This window comes from Eumetopias jubatus, unplaced genomic scaffold (genome assembly GCF_037043125.1).
Source record: "Eumetopias jubatus isolate StellerSeaLion01/CBP00866 unplaced genomic scaffold, mEumJub1_p1.0 scaffold_15, whole genome shotgun sequence".
Lineage (NCBI taxonomy): Eukaryota > Metazoa > Chordata > Mammalia > Carnivora > Otariidae > Eumetopias > Eumetopias jubatus.
In genome coordinates, this window is record NW_028274821.1 from 18711620 (window position 1) to 18717129 (window position 5510).

General features: G+C 37.1%; 1 pseudogene; it reads left to right on the forward strand.

Moving 5' to 3' along the window:
- The first annotated feature begins 1910 nt into the window (after positions 1–1910).
- On the forward strand, positions 1911–5170 carry LOC114198751 (replication factor C subunit 5 pseudogene; annotated as a pseudogene).
- Positions 5171–5510: the final 340 nt, after the last annotated feature.

Genomic DNA, 5510 nt, shown 5'->3' on the forward strand with positions numbered 1-5510 from the left:
TTCAGACTCACATATTCAACCATCTCTTGAATATCACTAATTCGTTATCCCACAGGTACCTCAAGTTTATTAGGATTATCACATATGTATCACTTTCCCTCAAACTGCCCTTTCTTCTGTGTTCTGTATCTTAATAGATGGCAATGTAATTTTTAATATAAATTTGAACATCACATTTTAGTGTCTAAGTTCCTTAAGGCACAAGTAGTGTCTGTGTTTTCACCGCAGTGTATCCAGCACCTAGGGTGATGTTTGGCATAGAGTAGGGACTCATTACATACTGAAGAAACGAATTAATTACTCCCACTCTCTTTTAGTCCTCATATTCAATAAATTACGAAGTCCCATCAATTCTTCCTTCCAAATACTCTTTTAATCCTTCCTATTATCATGAATACTAACCTAGTTCAGACTACTATAATTGCATTAATAGTGGCTTAATTAATTTCTTTGCCTCCAATCTTGTCTCCCAAAGCAGAGATGGCTAATTATATCCAATACCCACACTCTCTTCTTCCTTTTGGTGATAGAAGTGAGCACCATGCCTCCCAGCTAGAGACCACATTTCCCAACCTTCCCAGCGCCTTCATATGACCAACCTACGATGTCACCTGGCCAAGGATGTTCTGATCAATAACCTGAGAACAGAAGTGACATGTGCACCTTCTGAACCACATTCTTGAAATAGAAATGTTCGTCCTCCTCTTCTTTCACCTTTCTGCAGTCTGGTTTGTGACAAGATAGTGATGAGTCAGGTTCAGCCTTACAAGTGAAAACCTTAGGGGATGAAGGAGCCAAAAGATAAAAGGAACCCTATCCTCTTGGACTTTTTGCCACCTCAAACTTTTATGAGAGAGAAAAATAAATATATCTTATGGGAACCATGATTATCTGGCTTCCATTAAAATAACCAAACCAATGCCCTAACTATTACTCCCTTCTTTCTCCCAGCCAGACTCTTTCTCTTGAAATGCAGCTAAAACAATGTTATTACATTGTAAATCTGACCAGAACTTCCCCCTTGTCTTATTTATTTATTTATTTATTTATTTTTATTTATTAATTAAAGTAATCTCCATGCCTCATGTGGGGCTCGAACTCATGACCCCAGATCAAGAGTGGCATGCTCTACCAACTGAGCCATCCAGGTGCCCCTCCCCTTGTCTTATTTATTTTTGTAGACTTCCGAGGGCTTAGTCCATGATCTTGTTTATAGCAAACACTCAATAATATTTATCGTTGATTGATAAATTATGAAGTTTTTCTAGCAGAATCTAAGTTATGAAATTTAACTCTTACTTATGTGTGACATCATGCATAATCACTGAATGAGATAGCAGCTTGAGGTTTCCTCAACTTCTGTAGTCACCCTGGGCTGGGCTTCACTCCCCAGCTCCATTATCTGATGACCAAACAAAGGGTCAGCAATCTTTCTGATGATGAGAATTATCCATAAAGGACAGAATTCCCCCAAGTGCCACTGACTACTGTAATGGCAAGGAAGGAATACAATAGGAAATTGGCAGAAGCAGAGAAAACAACACAAAACTCTGTTGAGGGAGAGGCAGTAGAAAGTCATTAGATATTGGTTCATACTCGGTGATGAAGTCTGTACTTGTGACCACTACAGATTAAACCATTATAATATCTTGAGGTGCTGCATTTCTACTGGGAAGATGATCATTTCAAATTTAGATTTCTATTCAGCTAATGTTCCTTGAGGCCCTACTCTATGCCAAGAGCTGTCCATGAAAAAATTTCCTAAAATAGTTCAAAAGCTCTACTCCCCCTCCAGAGAGGTAGATGACCTGAGTCTTAGCAGGATGTCCCAGAATAGGACTGTATCTGAAGTACCCCCTACATGCATTCTCCCAAGTTCTAATCCACTCAACTCCTAGAGTTGCGCTAAAATGAGGATAGCGTCAGAGACTTCATCAAGTTCAAAGCTACCTCCTCCCCCAAATGTATGTTTTTAAAATATTTGTTAAGTTTTCTACTTGTATAAAGTATTTTGTCTGATAACTATGAGTTGTCAGTGAGATTCTCTCATAAAGTGCTATTTATAACGCAGTTGTTTTTCACAAAGCACTCCATTACACTTGTCATTTGGAAATGAGAGCCACATTTTTGTGTGACACACAGAACAAATTAAACCAGACAAATAAAAGCACCTGGGCAACTGATACCTTCATCTGGGTCCCTACAATTCCTCATAGTTTATATTTACTTTCTCTTCTTTTTCTTTTTTTTTAAATTGATTGTTCAAATTTTACAGCTCAAAGAAATTAGCTAATCTAGATGTTAAAAGGCAATGAGGATCATTTGGAACTGAAAGTGTCCTTGTTCATAGTGAAGTTTTTAAGTGATGCAAGTTTTTGTTGTTTTCCCCATGGACCATAGTTCACAAGGCAGAGAGGTTTTAAAGTAACGTAAATAACACAAATTCCCAATTGCTTAAAAAAAATTGCAGCTTGCTTTCTAAAAACTTATCTCAGTTTTAAACCCACCAAAGTTTAGAAAATTCCTGTAGTTGACCTGAGCAGAAGAAACACCTGAAGCCTTGAGGCACAGTAGCTTTTAGAAGAAAAAAACACATTAATATTTCATGTGGAAGGAATTTTTCAAGGTGCATATCAGTTCTCCAAACCAGTGAGATCACTCACTTTCACTGCCAGTTTGTGTCTTTTGAGTTCCATTTGGTATGATTACCTCTTGTCTTATTTTTACTGTGTTTTATTTCATAAAAGTACTTATCATTATATAGCAGAAATAATAATAATAATAAGGTATATGTAATATTTTTTCCCCTGGACATTATACAATAAGCATATTTTCACTGCAGCTACATGCTCTTCATGGCCATTATAATAGGCAGAATAATGGTTCCTCCAGATGTTTATGTCCTAATTCCTGGTACCTGTGACTGTTACCTTATGTGGCAGAAGCAAACTTGCAGATATGATCAAGTTAAGGACTTTGAGATAGGGAGATTATTTTGGATTATCTAATCAGTTGGGTCCTTCAAAGTAGAGAAGCATTCCCAGCTGTGATCAGAAGATGTGACGATAGAAGATTCATCAGAGGGATACAACATTGCTGGATTTGAAGAAGGATAAAGGGGGTCATGAGCCAAGGAATACCTCTAGAAGCTGGTAAATTCAAAGAAACAGATTCTCCCCTAATAGTGTTCAAACTTGGGGACGTTTGTATTGTTGGTGTTGCATTATTTGTGCTATGCTCTGGTGCTGTACTCACATAATATTCCTAGAGAGCTAGACTGGACAACTGAACAGGGCATAACTCAAGATGGAAAAATAGAATAAATAAATCATTTTAAATAAATCAAGATGGAGGGGCGCCTGGGTGGCTCAGTTGATTAAGCGTCTGCCTTCAGCTCCGGTCAGAATCCCAGGGTCCTGGGATCTAGTCCCGTGTCAGGCTCCCTGCTCAGTGAGGAGTCTACTTCTCCTTCTCCTTCTGTCTGCTGCTCCCTCTGCTTGTGCTCTCTCTCTGACAAAAAATAAATAAAATCTTTTAAAGAAATAAATCAAGATGGAAAAATAGAATAAATGAAATAAATCATTAAATTTTACGGTTACTTTAATTTATGTCTTATTTTGACAGAAGTTTCTGGAGCCAAACTTGGAAATACCTTTGCCATTGTGTTCTGATGGATGGGCAGAAAGTCATGATAAATACTGGGAGGGTGACCCCAGGAAAGTGAGGGGCAGGACTTCTCTGAAGTCATAGTAGTCACTTTCCTCAAGGTAGACAGCTACATATTAGTTGATCAGACACTTGACTATTAGCTCCCAATAAGTCTTAGTTATTAGTAGTTGTGACCCAAGGGAATGTTATATACCCGTGAAAATTATCATGCATATTCATTTTTAATAGATGTTCATGATATGTTGGTAGAAAAAGAAGGTAATAGAACAGTATGAGAATATTAGTCAACTGTTATTTGGAAAATTTTGGAAGGATGGCAGTCTCCGGGCAGTAGGCTTTCAGGAGAGGTATTTTCTGTTTGGTTATCAATATAACTTTTTTTTTTTTTTTACAATGACTGTGAACCACCAGTACTATATAATAATAAATGTTTCTAAATATGTAACAACACTAATGTGAACCTTCCAGAGTCAGATTTTCATTAGTAGCTGTACAAACAGGCTGGGGATATAATAATTCCCCTTGGAGCCCCAGAGCTAGTTACCCCCATGGCAGACAAAGTAGAAAACTGACCTGGCTTGAAAAATACCAGCCACATTTCTCATCAGGACACCCTGAGAACCATTCAAAAACTTGTCAATGAAGTTTGATTGCCCTCCAAGGATAGGAAAGACAGCCACAATCCTAGCCCATGCTAAGCAATTATACAGAGACTAAAAAAAAAAAAAAAAAAAATCAACAACTTGCTCTTGGAGTAATAGATATCATTCCAGGACCAATCCTGTACTTTACCTGACCCGGACAATGTCTAAGAAAGACTTAAAATTAGAGGCTAACTAATGCCATGACTCAAGATGCTCAGAATAGTTGAAGTAGAGTAAGTGAGAAATTTATGAAGAATCCATATTTTACCTCATCTGTAACTATCAGTTGAAGATTATCCTTGCATTACAGTCCTGGTATATAATGTTCCAAGTTAGTCCTCTGACTCCGGAACTCATTGTTCCTATGTAAGACATGCCATAAGAGAAAAGAAAGTTGCCATAAGTGAAGATGGACTGAAAGCACTTGTAATTCTTTCCAGTAAGAGGTATGTGAAGGGCTCTTCATGACTTATGGAGCACCAATATGGTTTTTGGGAGAGGGATAGGACAGAAATGTATACATGTGTATGGAACACCACCTGAAGTATGATTTTGCCAACATTCAGGACTGGATTTTTAATCAAGACCTTACTATAGCTCATAGAAATATTATGGAGTTGAAAACTCTGAAGAGGTTAGCATTACATAGTACCCTTATTTGACTTAGAATGGACTTTACATCATCAGTTCAAATTCGTTTATTGGCCAAAATGGCAGACATTGAGTACAAACTTTTTATTGATACCAAAAAGAAGCAGATTCAGCTGAATTTCCTAACTGCTGCATTTAAATCATCAGAGACTCTATTGTTGCAGAGGCTTAGACTTCTAGCTATAATTCAAAAAAATCAGCAGTAGCAGTTCGAGAACAAAGCACATAGTTATGTGATTGAACTACAGTCACCCAAAACTATTAGGAAACAGAGTTTCAGGCTTAATTTGGTACTTTATTGTAGTATTTGTCTTTTACAGAAAAACACCAAAAAAAAAAAAAAAAGCTATGTCTGTCTTAAGGGTTTTACTCTTCAATTGCTTAGATGAAAAGATATTGGCCTAACCCATCCTGGTTTGGAATATAAGGCTTTCAAATCTAGCATTGTCAAAGTTTCTTATAAACATTCATCTTCAAAATTAAGTTTGAAAATATAGTCTTTCAAATCTAGTCTTTCAAGGCTTTCAAATCTAGTATTGTCAAAGT